This window comes from Delphinus delphis, chromosome 6 (assembly GCF_949987515.2).
Source record: "Delphinus delphis chromosome 6, mDelDel1.2, whole genome shotgun sequence".
NCBI lineage: Eukaryota > Metazoa > Chordata > Mammalia > Artiodactyla > Delphinidae > Delphinus > Delphinus delphis.
In genome coordinates, this window is record NC_082688.1 from 8,113,076 (window position 1) to 8,131,823 (window position 18,748).

Below are 18,748 nucleotides of genomic sequence, written 5' to 3' on the forward strand. Positions count from 1 at the left end.
TTTTGGGATCTCAGCTCCCTGACCAGGTATTGAACCTGGGCCATGGCAGTCAAAGTGCTGAGTCCTAACCACTGGACCACCAGGGAATTCCCAAAATGCTATTTATATTTTCCATAATAAAACAATTTTAGTGAGACTACTGGCATTGTTTTATATCTTTGCAACTCTCCTTAATGTCTGGCTTCGTAGAAGACAGCTGGGTTCTGCTTCTTAAATAACCTGCTGTGAATCATATAGCATCTGGAAAACTCCAGTGTACGTTTGTGAGAGAATAAGAGTGAGAAGGTAGATAACATCTTAGTCTTACTATGAAGACAGTTTTGACCTCGAATTCCCAAAAGGGTCTGGGGTTTGAGAACCACTGACTTAAGATAAGTGCATAAAATGCTATGACAATACCCCAGGGCACATGAGGCCCCGTCAAGCTCCAAAAACAGACGTGAAGAGCAGTTGTGATATCTTTCCAACCCTGAGCACATCTGTGGGATCCTCTCACCCAAAACCAACACTTTTGCAAGCCACAGTTTCTATAATGTCACACCACACACAAGTCTACCCGGCCATGGAGGATTCACAGGAAACAGCGCTCTGCTACTCTTTCTAAACCCAGATCATCCACAGGCCTGGAAGGACTCAAGGCTGAGAGCTGTCATTAGCGAGTGTGCTTCCAGCATTTTAGGTCACCCTCCAGAGCACGATGGTTCCTGACTCTACTTCTGACTATCTGCAATAATCTGATGTGTCATCAAAGTGTTCTAAAATTTTTAAGAGCTTCTTACCTGATTATAAAAAAATACACACTCATTGCAGTAAACTTGGAAAACACAGAAAAGTACAAAGAAGAAAATACCATGTATTACTTGTATACTTGAAAAAAATCAAAAAGAAAAATCACTTGTAATCCTGCCAACCCCAAATGCATAATTAACATTTTAGTTTATTTCCTACTCGCTTTTCCCATGAACTTTTACATAGCTAAGATCACGTGGTGTATATAATTTCGTATTATGCTTTTTTTCAGTAAGAAAACTCATTTCTCCATGTTAATAAAAATGCTTCCTAGGATCTTAAATGCCTGCATAATAGTCCCTGGTTTAGTCAACAATTTTCCCAATAGCCATTTAGATTATTTCCCATGTTTCAGTGTGGTGAAAAACTGGGAACAAATATATCAAATAATAAGGCAGTGGTTAAGTCAATTAGGTTACATTTGTGCAACGGATACTACGTACCCATCAGAAATAATGATGTGGAAAATACCCACTCATTCACTCAATACCACTGTTTGCCAGTCGCTGGACCCAGCACCAGGGATGAACAACAGCAGACATGGCACTGCTCCTTCGGAGCTTACACTCTAGTGACGGAAGCAGACAAAACAAAAGGGCAATCATGGCTTCTCACAAATGCTCTAAGGTAAATAAATAAGGGCCGTGGTAGAAAGGAAAAAACCCAGTGTGGAGAGCTACCTTTAAGAGGGGATCAGAAAAAAAAAGACGAAAAAAACCCAAAAAACAAACAAAAGAACAGGAAAAAAAAAAAAAGGGACTTCCCTAGCAGTCCAGTGGTTAGGACTCCAGGCTTCCACTGCAGGGGGCGCAGGTTCGATCCCTGGTTGGGGAACTAAGATCCCACATGTGGTGGGCAAAAAAAAAAAAGGGAGGCACAAAGGCTCGAGGTGGAAAAAGGAAAAAGAGCTTGACAGCTTCTTGGAACTGAAGGTGGTAGAAGCTGAGGCTGGAGGCCAGATCACAGGGGACCTTGACGGGAGTATGATTTTATCTGAAGGGCACCAGAAAGCCACCGAGGGTAGGGACGTCATCTGATGTGCAGTAGAGATGAGATTGGAGGGGGGCAAGAACTGAAGCAGGAGTACAGTCAGGACGCTTCTCAAGGGTCCATCCACGGCTGGTGGCAGTGGACATGGCGAGAAGAGGGTGAATTTGATATCTATTTGGACGTATAGCCAACAGGGCTAGCTGCTGAATTGGGTGTGGGGGGAAAGTAAAGAAAGGAAACAGGTAACTCCTAGCTTTTTGGCTTAAACAAAGAAATGGATGTAGAGACACAAAAGATTTAGAGGGAGGAAAGAACTGATCTGTAGAATACAGAACATCCTTTTTTGATTAAAGATTGAGATGGCTATGAGACATCCAAGGGGAGATACAGGGAGGGTAGCTGGAGCTTGAAAGACTGACTTTTAGCTACAGTTTAAAATCTGGGCATTATTACCACATAGAGGTAAGTTTGGAGAAAACCCCAAATGCTTGTAGGACCAGTAAGGTGGTTTGGAAACATGGTCTTTATTGACAAGCATTCTTGTGAAACAATAAGGATGAAGCCAGTCTAAAATGGGTGATGAGGAAGACAGACTATCTAGACAACTTTTTCAAGAGGTTTTCCTATAAGGTAGCAGAGAAAAGTATGAAAGCTAGGCAGGGTAGACAGAGAATGTGAAATCAAGGAAGGGTTTTTCTTTTTTTCTTTTTTTTGAAATGAAAGCTTTCCTTCAGTTATTTTTACTTAATACTAATTCTTTTTTTAAAATTATTTTTTATTTATTTATTTTTGGCTGTGTTGGGTCTTCGTTGCTGCGTGCAGGCTTTCTCTAGTTGTGGCGAGCGGGGGCTACTCTTCGTTGCGGTGTGTGGGCTTCTCATTGCGGTGGCTTCTCTTGTTGCAGAGCACAGGCTCTAGGCACGCAGGTTTCAGTAGTTGTGGCTCGCGAGCTCAGTAGTTGTGGCTCGTGGGCTCCAGAGCGCAGGCTCAGTAGTTGTGGTGCACGGGCTTAGTTGCTACAAGGCATGTGGGATCTTCCCAGACCAGGGCTCGAACCCGTGTCCCTTGCATTGGCAGATTCTTAACCACTGTGCCACCAGGGAAGTCCTTTGTTTTTTTTAAGATGTGAGAAATTGGATACAACCCAGGGCCCTGGCAGTGAGAGCACAGAGTCCTAACCACTGGACCACTGGGGGATTCCCAATTACAGCATTTAAAAAAAATGGTATTGGCGATAAACCAAAAGAGAGGGGGAGATTGATGATGCAGGAGAGAGGACAGATCATTCAAAGACTGAGGTCCCTGAGGAGGAGGAAGGGGCTGGGGTCTGAGACACAGGAAGAGACCCTGACCTGGGATAGGAGGCAGGGCACCAGGTCCACCCAGTGGGGAGAGGCAGGGGACCAATGGTGGGCTGAAAGAGTGGTGGCAGAGGGGAGGGGCTTCCTCATTAGAAACGAGGTCACTGGCTCAGAGTAGGGACGGTGGTGCTGTATATGGAAGGTTTGAAGAAAGAGTATCACACGTCTTCCCAAAGATTGGGAAAGTGGATATCCTTTTAGTTCCCTGATGTACAGGGATCGAACCTGCTTCCCTGCAGTGGAAGCACAGTGTCTTAACGGAGGGATCACCAGGGAAGTCCCAAAAGGGGACTTCCTACAGAGATGTTTTAGCATTTCTCGACAGTTTTAAGGGCTAATTTGAGGTCCATGACCATAAATTTAAAGTAAAACCAGGCAGCTGAGTTGTGTGATTTTCTTTTTTCTTCCCCAGTAATGTTTGATTGTCCAGGTGTACGCCAGAAAGGAAAGAAAAGTTGGTTTCAACTAGGGTTAGAGTTTCCCCAGGTGAATAAAACAGAGAGAGAAAATATTCAAAATACATGGCTCTGGGAAAAAGGTACGTTACAACTATTTTTTAAAGAATAGGGCTTCCCTGGTGGTGCAGTGGTTAAGAATCTGCCCGCCAATGCAGGGGACATGGGTTCGAGTCCTGGTCCAGGAAGATCCCACATGCTGCAGAGCAACTAAGCCCGTGCGCCACAACTACTGAACCTGTGCTCTGGAGCCTGTGAGCCACAACTGAGCTCGCGTGCCACAACTACTGAAGCCCATGCGCCTAGGGCCTGTGCTCTGCAACAAGCCACCACAATGAGAAGCCCATGCACTGCAACGAAGAGTAGCCCCCGCTCGCCGCAACTAGAGAAAAGCCCTCGCGCAGCAATGAAGACCCAACGCAGCCAAAAATAACTTAATTAATTAAATCTAAAAACAAAAAAAAGGGGGGCTTCCCTGGTGGCGCAATGGTTGAGAGTCCGTCTGCCGATGCAGGGGACACGGGTTCGTGCCCCGGTCCGGGAAGATCCCACATGCCGTGGAGCGGCTGGGCCCATGAGCCATGGCCGCTGAGCCTGCGCGTCTGGAGCCTGTGCTCCACAACGGGAGAGGCCACAACAGTGAGAGGCCCGCGTACCGCAAAAAAAAAAAAAAAAAAAAAAAAGGATATATGCATAGGAAAAAGTAGAAAATTTTAATGAAAATGCTATTTTTCTGTGGTAAGATTATGATCAATCTTTTAAGTGCCAATTTGTGCCTTCCTATGTCCTCCCAAGCTTTTTACACTGACCATGTATTAGGTATTATAATAGGAAAAATGCTCTGAAAGTAAAGTGTCAGTGAACATCTTTGTGCCCAGGGCTTTTCTTTGCGCAAATTATTCTGTTAGGAGAGCTTTCTGGGTATGGAATGAATAGGTAAAGAGTATAAATATGCTGGGCTCTTGATAAATTCTGCTGAATTATTTTCCAAAAACACAATTTACACCCCCATCAGTATTCTGAGTGGCTCTCCAAAATAACATACTAACTGATAAAATAATACCTTGAGGTTTGTTTGCTAATATGACAGTGGATTAAAATGGTATATTTCACTGTCTTTTTTGTATTACCGAGGATGAACATGTTCCTTTTTTTTTTTTTTGCCATTACACACAATTAATTTAAATTCACTGACTTTAAATTCAAGTCACCTTTTGATAGGGGAAGACAGAGATATAATCAGAAAATCAAAACAAGGATCACAAGTCCTAAAGACTGGTGCAGGTTCAAGCCTTCCTGCCTAGTGATTCCTGTTCCAAAATTCTCAGGGCCTGTATTTGCTGTGGGCATTGTTGCCAGCCAATTCTAATCCTGCCCTACATTTTTCTAATCCAATACCGAAAAGGAAACAAGGATTAGAGCCCATTTTAGCATTAAGAATCAAGTAGGTTGGGCTACTTCCTCACAAATAAGCCCTGACAATCACATTTCAACTCCCTTGTACGTCCTCTTTGTGTGGAGAGAAACAATAAAGCCTTCTGAGGCTGGTGTAGCCAGAGGATCTTATTTCTGCTTTCCAAACCGTGTATATCTATAGCCAAAATGTCCACTCCACCACCACCTAGCCTGTGTATATGCGGCAGCTTCAGCTTCTCCATGATCGTGAGGACCATAGCCCTGGCGGACTGTGCTTCCCTCATGGCCAAAAGGCAAGAAAGCAGATTCCTTCTCAACCACATCCTGGGTAACTCCCAAACTCAACAAATCCCTCCCAAGTCCTGAGAAACACAGCAGGTGGTCTAGATTATCTGGGACACCTTCAGATGCACCCAGTATACCAACTGAAGTCCCAAAGCGCAGGCTCTAGGGATAGCTGCAAACCCCTCCCCCACTCCCTGCTCCCCCCAGGGAGCCCTACTCTTACCGCCCTGGCACCCGTGACTGCCCTCGGCAGTGACACATGTCAGGGAACCTAAGCCCATGGCACACCAAAACATCTGAAATAGCATGACTAATACTAGATGGGCTGGAAGCTTGGGAGAAGTGGGAGCATCACCAAAGTCCTCAAAACCACAGGGGATTCCAATATCCTGTGCTCTGTAGTCCCAGAGCTCCATGCTGCCCTGACACACGCACCAGGAGTCTACTGCCCAGACACCAGCATGAGAAGTGCCTCTGCTCTGCTGAGGGATTTAAGGGAGTGTAAACTCAGGCCACAGCTGCCCTCCTCTATGACTGAAATTCCCTTTCACAGTACAGGGAATTTCTAGTTATTCCAGCTCAATAGTGGCAGTTCTTCTGAAAGGCACCCTCTTAAATAAACCCCATTTGTGTGAGGGTATAAGGCTAGTTACTCAGGCAAAGGTCACTCCCACCCTCAAGATTAAGAAAAAATGCCAAGGGAAGCACTAAAGTTAGATAGACCAGGGAAAATCCAGGTTCAGGCATTTGTTAGCTGTGGACCTTGAGCAAGTGTAAAACGTTTTAGGCTCCAGTTTTCTCATCTGCAAAATAAAAATTATAATACTTTAGTGACCAGTTGCGAAGGTTAACGAGACAATATGCCTGGTAAGGTGTCTGGCACATACGAGGCACTAAATAAAAGGCACCCACTGTGATGTCACTATAAAAATACGTTATTCAGGGGCTTCCCTGGTGGCGCAGTGGTTGAGAGTCCGCCTGCCGATGTAGGGGACACGGGTTCGTGCCCCGGTCCAGGAGGATCCCGCATGCCGCGGAGCAGCTGGGCCCGTGAGCCATGGCTGCTGAGCCTGCGCGTCCAGAGCCTGTGCTCCGCAACGGGAGAGGCCACAACAGTGAGAGGCCCGCGTACCGCAAAAAAAAAAAAAAAAAAAAAAAAAATGTTATTCATACTGACAAGGAAATAAGAAAATTACAACACATCACTTCCACCAATCAAGATTTTTAATATAATGTAAAAATCCTATTAAATAGAAATACATATTTAAAATACAGTTTTAAAATAATCACAAAAATATTTAGATATCAAACTCTACGGGTATTTAACCAAAAACTTCTAAACTTCTCTGACCCACAATAAACGTGAATACTCTGGAATAACGGCACCAATGCGCCAATGTATATAAATCTTAAATGTAAATATAAAATTGAACAGAAGAACCCTTATACCACTTCTGAGGAGACAGAGAGTGACCTCTGTTTATCTAAGAAGAGATGCATTAATGCTGAAGCACAAGTCAGAGCCCCCAGAAAGTAAGATATTTCATGTTGCAACACAGACACAGGACTGTATTTTTAAGTTGCTATTACTTAACATCATTCTGAGAATTCATTTAGACCAGAAAAGAAAACGACGGATAATATTGGTAAGAAGGATGCAGAGTTATCTGCCTGCAGAAATCATGGGAATCAACTGAAAAACTATTAGAAACATTAAAACCTTTAGTAAGGTGGCAGATACAAAATAAACACATACAAACCAAGAGGACTTTCACGTGGCAACAGTAATCAGACTCTAGGAAGGCAGCTCCACTGTTTCCCAGTGCATACCGGGCTGGGACTCCATGCCCTGGCGATTCTACTCTACACGCTGCTGGTAATTCTGCTCTGAAGCAACAGCAAGCCTGTTCCTCTTCCCCTGACGGCAATTCAGATATCTGAGGACGGCAACCTAGCCTCTTTGAATGTCTTGCTCTGTGCTGAAGATCCTCCTTGCTAATAAACAAATGCATCTACCTAGGTGGAATAAGTAAAGGTTACACAAAACAGGAGGAAATGGTTCAAATATTTGAAAACAAGCCTTCCCAGTACTCTCAAGATCCTTCCCTTAGAAAGACCCATGTACACAGAAACTACTGGCAACTAATTACAAACCACTTTAATTTTTTGCCTTATGATGTTTTTAATAATAGAGAAGTAGCACATTCTTGTTCAAAAATTAACAATAGAGGGCTTCCCTGGTGGCGCAGTGGTTGAGAGTCCGCCAGCCGATGCAGGGGACACGGGTTCGTGCCCCGGTCCGGGAAGATCCCACATGCTGCGAAGCGGCTGCGCCCGTGAGCCATGGCCGCTGAGCCTGTGCGTCCGGAGCCTGTGCTCCGCAACGGGAGAGGCCACAGCAGTGAGAGGCCCGCGTACCGCAAATAAATAAATAAATAAATAACAATAGAGAGCTGTATAGTTACAAAGTGAAATTTCCCTCCTTACCCCCACTCTTGAGGGGAAACAACCCCTCAGGGTTTAGGGGGCAGCCTTCCAGATCCTTTTCCATGCACATACAGGCAAGCGTGAGACTGTGAACACATAAACCCATGGCTCCTTGGCAGACGCCTGTGGAAGTAAAATAACTTTCAATGATTCTACTTCTTTGGTGCTTAAGAACACTTATATTGGAAAGAACTTTAGAGACCATCAAAGGCCAGAGTCTAGGTCCCCCATTTTCAGATTGAGATGCTCCTGGAAAACACAGCCATCTGGAGTGGGCAAGGCCACCAACTGGTCACTCCAGAGTGAGCAGAAATAGGTCTCTGGATCCCCATCCAAACGCTCTTCGCACTACACATACTGTCTCTCAGACACCAGCACAGACTGGACTCTGCACTTGAACCTGGGTGTGCTTTTCTTTGTTACATTGCAATGATCACCTTGACAAAGTAAAGCAAAATAACTCTGATGGGTTTTGGAGCCAGATGGTTAAGGTTCAAATCCCTGCTCCTCCACTTACTAGCTGTGACTTTGGACAAGTTATTAAATCTGTGTCACAGTTTCCCCATCTATAAAATGCGGATGGCCACACACGCCTCACAGAGTTACTGTGAGGATTAAATTATTTAAACTATTTAATGTGTGTAAAGCACTTAGTTCAGTCTTAGAATACTTAGCACTGTTGGCTCCCACCAGCACCACAGGCATCTATTTTAAAGGTATCTGACCTTCCTAATAAGGGAGAACCCAGTGATTTCTAATTGGTTTCTTTTTTTTTTGTATTTTTGTGGTACGCGGGCCTCTCACTGTTGTGGCCTCTCCCGTTGCGGAGCACAGGCTCCGGACGCGCAGGCCCAGCGGCCATGGCTCACGGGCCCAGCCGCTCCGCGGCATGTGGGATCCTCCCAGACCGGGGCACGAACCCGTGTCCCCCGCATCGGCAGGCGGACTCCCAACCACTGCACCACCAGGGAAGCCCTCTAATTGGTTTCTTATTGCTCCTCCATGGAGTTTGTGATGTGTCTCCTGTTCTCCCGTTTGTTTCTCTCCATTCAACAATGATGACTTATTGAACACCTGCTATGTGCCAGACATCATTTCAGGCACTGGAAAGACCACAATGAAAAGCTAAACAAGATTCCTGCCCTCAGGTGCCTACACCTGATGTGGAGGGGAGAGACAGCCAATACACACAGGAGACAAGATCATTCTGGAGTGTGATAAGTGCTCAGAGGAAATTTTAAAGGTTAATGAACTAGAATGTGGCGGGGGTATGGGAGAAGGTCCTCTGAGGAGGTGATGAGGAGGAACCAACCCAGTGAAGATCTGGGGGGAGAGTTCTCCAGGCATGGGAAGAGCAGGTGCGAAGTCCCCAAGTCAGGATCAAGGATGGGACAGCCTAGGAACAGAGAGACTCAGCAAGCTCAGAAGAGGAGAGAGTGGCCCAGGCTGGTCTTTAAGGTAGCAACAACTGGCTGAGGACTCCACAAGTCACCACTGTATTCAGTTCCTTGAACACTAAGCCTCATTCATTCACCTGCAAACATGACGACTCCCCCCGCCTCCCTGCACCCACCCTCCTGCCCCGTCTCTGGCATCTGGCATAAAATAATGATTCAGCAAATGCCCGCAGGATGAATGAACCCCCTGAGTGGCACAGCTAAGCAGTGCTTGCTGGGAGTGAAACGGGCAGTTCTGTTCAAGGCTGAGAGAGGTGACCCCACCCAGGAGCTCTCCTCAACCTCCCACACCCCCCTCCTGGGGCCACCACTCTCCTGACACCCACCCATCAGAACCCCCAGTTCAAAAGTCTCCGAGACTCTTTGACAGGGATTGCTAGGGAGAGAGCTCTCTCTATTCTTGAGGAACATGACAGGTAAACTATGGCTATTCCGGCCAGTCCAAGTTCGCAAGCCAGAAGGATCTAGAAATGTTTTCCCCTTAACTCTGCTTATTCAAATTCAGCAAGGAGTGTGCTATTATGTGAAGGTACAGATACACATGTTCATATCCAAAGTTTCTGCTATCCTAGCATTTCTCTATATACTAATTTTTAACCAGTGTCTGAGATACCAACAGCCTTAGCCTAAATACTTTTAAAAGCTCTTATTAAAGAAAAAACTCAATCAATAATTTAGTCCCAATAAGGAAAAAGTACCCACATTCATTCAAGACTTACTATATGGAATACATTGTCCTATACATTTTCCATGTATCTTCTCATTTAAAGCTCACAGCAACCCTCAGAGATTAATATTATAATCACTCCCATCTTACAAAGGAGAAAACTGAGGCCCAGAGAAGTGAAGTGTCTAGCAATTGCACAATAAAATGCCCATAACCACATGAAGTCTATGGAGGACATTAAAAAATATATATAAATCAATTTCTTGATCTCCAAGAACTTGCAGTCCTGTTTGGGAAAGCAGACATTACTCCTGAAGCATAAAAGTCAAACAGCTAAATGAAGAGCTACCATATGATTCAGCAATTCCACTGCTAGGTATAAGCCCAAGAGAAATGACAACACAGGTCTACATGAAAACTTATACACGAATGTTTATAGCAGCATTATTCATAATAGCCAAAAAGTAGAAACAACCCAAATGTCGATCAACCTGATGAATAAATAAATGTGGAATATTCAGACAATGCAATATTAGCCATAAAAAGGAACAAAGTACTGAGACATGTAACAACATGGATGAATCCTTAAAATGCTGTCAAAGAAGCCAGTCACCAAGGACCACAGATTGTGCGATTCCAATTACATGAAATGTCCAGAATATGCAAATCTATAGAGGTAGAAAGTAGGTTAGGGGACTTCCCTGGTGGTGCAGTGGATAAAACTCCACTCCCAAGGCATGGGACATGGGTTCGATCCCTGGTCTGGGAAGATCCCACGTGCTGTAGAGCAACTAAGCCTGTGCACCACAACTCCTGAGCCTGTGCTCTAGAGCCCGTGAGCCGCAACTACTGAGCCCGTGCACCACAACTACCGAAGCCCACGTGCCTAGAGCCCAGAGAAGCCACCGCAATGAGAAGCCCGCGCACTGCAACGAAGAGTAGCCCCCGCTTGCCGCAACTAGGGAAAGCCCACGCGCAGCAGCGAAGACTCAATGCAGCCAATAAGTAAATAAGTAAATAAATAAAAAGAAAGTAGATTAGATTAGGGGACTTCCCTGATGGTGCAGTGGATAAGACTCAGTGCTCCCAATGCAGGGGGCCCGGGTTCGATCCCTGGCCCCAATGAGCCCACCTGCTACAACTTAGACCCAGTACAACCAAATAAATAAATAAATATTAAAAAAAAAAAGAGTTCACATGCCACAACTAAGGAGCTGGCAAGCCACAACTAAGGAGCCCACCTGCCGCAACTAAGACCTGGTGCAACTAAACATAAATAAATAAATAAATAAATTTTTAAAAGGGGGGGGATTAGTAGTTGCCTAAGCTGGGGTATGGGGGAGTTGGGAGTGATGTCTAAGGAGTATGGAGTTTCTTTCTGGGGTAATGAAAGTGTTCAAAAATGGACTGTGATGATGGATACACAATTCTGTGAATGTACTAAAAGCCACTGAATTGTACACTTTAAATCACTGAATGGTATAATGTGTGAATTGTATCTCAAGGAAGCTGTTTTTAAAAAGTCATCAGAGAATTTTATATGAAAACTTGTAACTCAAATAACAAATGCAGTTTTGCTTAGTATGGAACTGTTCCATAGCGTCTTCATCTGAAGACAGGTACTCTGGCTTACCGCTATAAAATATGTATGTAAAATTATAGCTTAATATAGTTTTGTATCTAAACTTTATTTTACAAAAGTGAGAGAGACCAAAATAGAGACCTCAAATTGTCAGGCACGGGGCAAAAACAGGGTACCACTCCCTATAAACTGCTGCATGACAATTGCTTAATCTGAGAATGTTTCCAATGAAGTTTGCTTTTTTTTGGGGGGGGGCGGAAAGGGAGAGAAGGGAGGAGGTCACAAGCGTTAGAATGCGTGGAGATGGGTGAACGATGGCTTGGTTGCATTGCCCTGGTGAGCACACCCAGACATTGCATAAGACGCAAATGTCCAAAACGTGGACTGCTGCCAACATCTGAGGGGAGTATGTGATGATAAATGCCTGCTATCTGAGAAACCAAAACTTAACCTCAGACCCATAAAGATGCTGGACAGTGTTACAGGAATGACAATTCACTTTCTCTTTCATGGGAAATCCTCATTTTCGATCTTCCTTTCTCCCTGTTTCACAAGATTTATAGTCAAAAGGTTAAGGAGCTAGAAGCTCTCTAAAACAAAGCCTCCTGGACCTTGGAACTTTGATTAGTAAAAAGAAAATCTCAACCTGGGGACAAAAAGAGGTTAGAGATAGGAGTTTCCGGTTGTATTTTAGATGCAACAGTCACTTCCCCTCAGCTCCAAAAGAGCTATTTTCTTCTTCCTAAGATTGCCTACAACATGGATAAAAGGAACTGTGAAGTTACCAAATATACACAAATAGAAAAATCAATCAAAAATGGGATCCAAAACAATTCATCTCTTTTTCAAATCAATAGCTTATAATAGTAAATACTATTTGGTTATATTAATATTTTGAAACAAAAAGACCAAAGACAAAAAAAAAAGGTGAAGTGGCAATTAATCTTCCAGGACAGAAAGCACCGTTTCTCATAAGTGTTGTTGAATACGACTTTTTTTTTTAAAGAATAGAGTCTAGAATGAGGGCCATTTTTGTACAAGATAGTGATAAGCATGCAGTTATTTGGGAAGCATTTTACATTTGAGAAACAGAGAGGGAGAGGGAAAGGGAGAGCGAGAGAAAGAAAACACACTGCCCTCATGCATTACCAACAGCAGCCGACCTTATCTGTTAATATTCCTTTTCAGCTGCCAGCTTGTACCTGTTTCTCCGCAAAAACCTTGTCCTCTTCCTATATAGACTCCATGACGACTGCAGTAATTCCTCCTTGAACTGCAGAAATGGAGACTAGGTATCTATCTAGATCCTGGCAGGAACCCAAGATGTGGCCAGTATCTTAAACTGGTACATGTAGCATTGAATGGCTCCAAATCATATTTCTTGACTTAAATGGGAGTGTCCCTAAGGACTAAAGGGTTAGGCAAAATACACTTTGGAAAAAAGGGGAAAAGAGTGTTTCATATAATTCCAGAAACCCAGAGCAGACAAAACATGGTCTAGTCTAGTGGTTCTCAAAGGGGAGTGATTTTGCCCACCCCCCAACCCCTGCCGGGAACAATCAGCAATGTCTGGAGGCGTTTCTGTTTTTATTGTTTATTTTAATTTTTTTTGCGGTACGCGGGCCTCTCACTGTTGTGGCCTCTCCCGTTGCGGAGCACAGGCTCTGGACGCGCAGGCTCAGCAGCCATGGCTCACGGGCCCAGCTGCTCCGCGGCATGCGGGATCCTCCTGGACCGGGGCACGAACCCGTGTCCCCTGCATCGGCAGGCGGACTCTCAACCACTGCGCCACCAGGGAAGCCCTGGAGGCGTTTTTGATCTTCATGATTGGAGGGTGCTATGGGTATCTAGTAGGGAGAGGCTAGGCATGCTGCTAAACATCCTACAACCTATAGGCTCATACAGCCCAAGATGTTAATAGTGCTGAGGCTGAGAAACCCTGATCTGGTCCATTTTACAAAGAAACTGAATCTCAGAGAGATCAAGTAACTTGTCCACGGGAGCGGTGGTAGAAATTACCGTACTTCCAAGGTCCAAGATTCTGACCAGCCCAATCTGTTCTGCTCTAGGATTTAACTTGCTACACGTCTTCAGGTCTCAGATATTTAAAAATGTGTAATCTCACACAGCAAGACAAGGCCACAAGCTCAATCCCCCTCTGGAAGCATCAATGCAGCCATTCAATAGGTGTCCAACTGACATAAGACAAAAGCCTCAGGGAAGCTTCCGGAAGGCAGGAAGTACTCCCCACACCCACACGGCCCAACACACACAAAGGTCTAATTTCAGGAGGGCTGCTACCTCTTCCCAAATCCAGGGAACTGGTTACAATAAGATGCCAGGAAAAGAAAATATCCTGTTGGGATTTGGGCTCAGATCAAGCACAGGAAGAGGGTGGAGCCCCAAAGAGAAGAAACATTGAAAATCCAGAAGAAATGGCTGAGTTTGTGCAAATTTTCACCAAATATACAGACTGAGTGATCTTCTCAAGTCAGCCTTCCATACTCTAGAGAACAGATTTTGCTTTTTATGTTTTCAAATTGGCTTATTAGTTCTGCAATCCCATTATTTTTTGTTTTCCGTTGCCTTGGCTGGGCTAGCCCGCTTTCCACTTCGTTCTGTTATTTCACATTACGTCCCATTTGAACTCTTGGTTCATCATTTTTATGTTTGAGAGTGCTTTAAATTGTTTTCCCTGTCCCTGTCTTCTTCTAGAATAAATCCTTTACCTGAGCCTTTATGCCATGCTTCTGTCATTTTTCCATTTTCCATATCAAATGTTCACAAAGTTCCTGTGCAGAGTTTTTTTTTTCCTGTTTTAATCACCAGACCGGAGGCAATTCTCTCTGGCCGTCTATTTGTAACAAAATGCATAGGTGGGCTATTGTCCCCTCCTCATTTACCTAGGCATTGTTTGAACATTGCCCTCAGAATATGAGTTGGTTCTGTGTTGGGACAGTGGCCTTTGCCCAGACTTCCGCTAGGGGATGGGTATGGGAGAGCTGACCGGTGAAATCTCTCCAAACTGTATAATACAGCGAAAAGTTCTGGGCCAAAGACCACCCCACTGAGGGTGCATACTGGAATCTAGGAGGGGATACCCAGGATCAGAAACAACGACCTTGGGCTTCACTTGATTTCCTGCTTCAGAGTGAACTAATGAGCTAATTCAGCATGAAATTCCTGGATTTGGGATGTCCCAAATATTTTTTAACCTGCCTCTGTCTCATCAGGCTTTTGTTTGCTGCCAAGACAATGAGCCCTAGGGCTCTAGCAGACTGTTTCCATTCTCCTTTCAGCAAGCAAGCAAGAAAAAAGTGGCCCAAAAAGCCTGCTGTTTTGCTGTAAGAAACTAGGCAAACTAGGGTGTGGTGGTCCCCAGCCTTTGGCTGGTGGCCACTCCCCTGCACCCCCGTCTTCTTGGAATGCAGTTCTTACAAAAGATAAAGTCTTAGTTTTTTTTTTTTTTTCTTTTAATTTGCGGTACGCGGGCCTCTCACTGTTGTGGCCTCTCCCGTTGTGGAGCACAGGCTCCAGACGCGCAGGCTCAGCGGCCATGGCTCATGGGCCCAGCCGCTCCACGGCATGTGGGATCTTCCTGGACCGGGGCACGAACCCGTATCCCCTGCATCGGCAGGTGGACTCTCAACCACTGCGCCACCAGGGAAGCCCTAAAGTCTTAGTTTTAAATGCTGAGTCTTATTTTCTACAATTGATGTGTAGTAACTGACTCAGCAGGCCTGGGAAAGTTGAATCCACCTGAAGTGGAATCCTAAGCCAGCAGCAGGGAACACTGAAAACCCATTAAGTGTACATGGTAGAATCCTCAACAGTTTCAGGAGCTGGCAGTGCCAGGTACCTCTGGAACTTAAAAGAGTGGGAGAAGGTATAAGGCATGTTGGTAGAAAGGAATTTAAGAAGCAGGTACATCTAGATCCCTTCTCCCACTTCCCATCACTGGGTGAATGTCCTTCTCCCAACACAGAAGAACACTACAAGTTTCCTCCTCAGAGAGCGTAGTGTGTACAGGACCCCTGGACTGGGCACAGGAGTCCAGTCCGGGACTGTGACTCTCACTTTGAAAACAGAGGGACAAATGGCTATATGTATGGATTGTTGAGAACTACCCTCCATCCCTTGGCCCTCTTCTTCCACTCAGACCCCAGAATTCTGGCAGCCAGACCTTTACCTCCAAGGAGAAAGAGACTTCTTTGGTGAATGGAGCCCAAGAAGAAAAACCCAAAGATACTGACCTTGGGGATTCCCCAACAAACAGCCCACCCAGACCAGGCCCATCCACAAGGTTGGAGCTCCCAAGCCGTGTCTACGTCTCTCATTTTTAGTCACAGCAGCTAGTCAGGGTTTGCTATACATCTGAGAAAGTTCCTATACAGAAAATAGAGACCAAAACAAATGAAGCAACAACAAAAAAGCATGGAGGAAACAGACTATACAGAGTTTTGTTTTGGTTTTTTAAAGACAGAGACATAAAATAAGATACCACATGCATGAAACAAGAATAGAGAGCTATTATAAAATTTTAAAGAACATGACAGCAGAAATTTTGAATTAAATAGGAGGGTAAGGCAAGAAATAACAAGTGCTGGCAAGGATGTGGAGAATAGGAAACCCTAATACAAATGTGATGGGAGTGTAAATCAGTGTAGGCACTATGGAAAGCAGTGTGGAGAATCCTCAAAATATTTTTAACATTAGATGTTAATTTAATATTTAATTAGTTTATAAATTCATATTTAATATTAAGAATACAACTATTATATGATCCAGCTATTCCACTTCTGGGTATTTTTTTTTGAATATTTCAAAAGTATTTATTCTTGGGAGTCTACTGCTAAGTAACATTGAATTCTCTTCTATGGAATATTTTGATATATTTATATTTTTCAGTTAAATATAAACCTTAACTTTTTTTTCAAGTTCTTTGACACTATAAGAATCGCCTCTCCTCCAATTTCTTTTTTTCTTTTGACATTTAAAAGCTCTATAATAGTGAAATGATGGTTTTTTAAATTTGCATAAGTCATATCCATTCATGGCTCATGTTTCCCTTAATATACATTCTATGTTAGCATCAAACCAATGCAATAAAAACTCATTAACCCAAGCCCCATTCATTTTAAAGTCAATCTCCACTAATGACCTCTTACTTCTGCTTGTTTCTTTCCTCTCACCTAGAATTCCTTTTGGTTTTTTTGAATTTTTGAATTTTATTTTATTTATTTATTTATATAGCAGGTCCTTATTAGTTATCCGTTTTATACATATTAGTGTATATATGTCAATCCCAGTCTCCCAATTCATCACGCCAGCACCCCCCCCCCCGCCACTTTCCCCCCCTGGTGTCCATGTTTGTATTATATGATCTAGCTATTCCACTTCTGGGTATTTAACCAAAGGATACAAAAATGCTAATTCGAAAAGATATATGCACCCCCAAGTTCAATAACAGCATTATTTACAATAGCCAAGATATGGAAACAACGTAAGTGTCTACTCTATTAACAGATGAATGTATAAAGAAGATGTGATTAATCAACTATACTCCAATAAAAACTAATTAAAAAAAATAAAATTAAGAATCTACCTGCCAATGCAGGGGACACAGGTTCAATCCCTGGTCTGGGAAGATCCCACATGCCATGGAGCAGCTAAGCCTGTGTGCCACAACTACTGAGCCCATGTGCCACAGCTACTGAGCCCATGTGCCACAACTACTGAGCCCACGCACTGCAACTACTGAAGGCTGCACGCTCTAGGGCCCGCGTGCCGCGACTACTGGGCCCGCGTGCTGCAACTACTGAAGCCTGCATGCCTAGAGCCTGTGTTCTACAACAAGAGAAGCTACCACAATGAGAAGCCCACACACCGCAACAAAGAGTAGCCCCTGCTCGCCGCAACTAGAGAAAGCCTGCGTGCAGCAATGAAGACCCGACGCAGCCAAAAAATAAATAAATAAAATTCAAAAACAAACAGAAAAGGAAGATGTGGTATATATATACAATGGAATACTATTCAACCATAACAAAAGATGAAATCTTGCCATTTGTGACAACATGGATGGACCTTGAGGTTATTATGCTAAGTAAACTAAGTTAGATGGAAAAAGACAAATACTGTATGACTTCACTCATAGGAGGAATATAAGAAACAAACAAAATAAATGAACAAACCAAACCAAACAAAAACAGACATGTAGATACAGAGAACAGAGTAGTGGTTAGCAGAGGGGAAGGGGTGGGAGGGAGGAGGGCAAAATGGGCAAAGAGGATCAACTGTAGGGTAACAGATGGACTCTAAATTTTTTTTTTTAATTTTTGGCCGCATTGAGTCTTCACTACTGCGGGAGGGCTATCTCTAGTGTGGCGATCGGGAGGTACTCTTCATTGCGGTGCGTGGGCTTCTCATTGCGGTGGCTTCCCTTGTTGTGGAGTACAGGCTCTAGGTGCGCAGGCTTCAACAGTTGTGGCACATGGGCTCAGTACTTGTGGCTCACGGGCTCTAGAGCACAGGCTTAGTAGTTGTGGCACACAGGCTTAGTTGCTCCATGGCACGTGGGATCTTCCCGGACCAGGGATGGAACCCATGTCCCCTGCATTGGCAGGCGGATTCTTAACCCCTATGCCACCAGGAAAGTCCCAAAACTCAATTTTTGGTGGTGAGCACGCTGTGGGGTACACAGAGGCAGAAACATAGTGTTGTACACATGAAACTTATATAATGCTATAAACCAATGTTACCTCAACAAAAAATAAATTTAAAAAAATTCAAGGGTGAAAAAGAGGGAGGCAACAGGACAGACTTCTGGGTTGACAGGTCATTCATTCACCAAAGGAGCAGGAGAAAGATTTATCATTTTGGAAATGTTGGTTGAAAAAAGAAACAAAAAATGTATAAAATTAAATTAAATAGAAGGGTTGGAAGATAAAGCTGAGGAAATCTCCTGGAAAACACAGCAAACAGCCAAAGAGAGAAATAACTGAAGAGAAAAGATAAGAAAATCAGAGGACCAGTCCAAGAGGTTCAACATCTGAATAGGAGGAATTCCACCAAGAGAAAATTGAGGAGAAGAAATCATTGTGAAATTATTTAAGAAATTTTCCCAGAAGTAAACAGCATAAGTTGCTAAACTGAAGGGGCCCAGTGAATATCCAGCAAACTGTGGCCCATGGGCTAAATTAAGCCTGCCGCCTGTTTCTGTACAGACCTTTACACTTTTAAAGGGGTGGGAAAAAAGAAGA

The 18,748-nt window shown here is 44.0% G+C and overlaps 1 protein-coding gene and 1 non-coding gene across 2 annotated transcripts in view; both read right to left on the reverse strand.

Moving 5' to 3' along the window:
- STXBP1 (syntaxin binding protein 1) overlaps positions 1-18,748 on the reverse strand; it is a 70,561-nt gene that overhangs the window by 35,980 nt on the left and 15,833 nt on the right. The window lies entirely within an intron of this gene.
- TRNAQ-UUG (transfer RNA glutamine (anticodon UUG)) lies at positions 15-86 on the reverse strand. Its single transcript has one exon. It is a non-coding gene; the product is annotated as a tRNA-Gln (tRNA).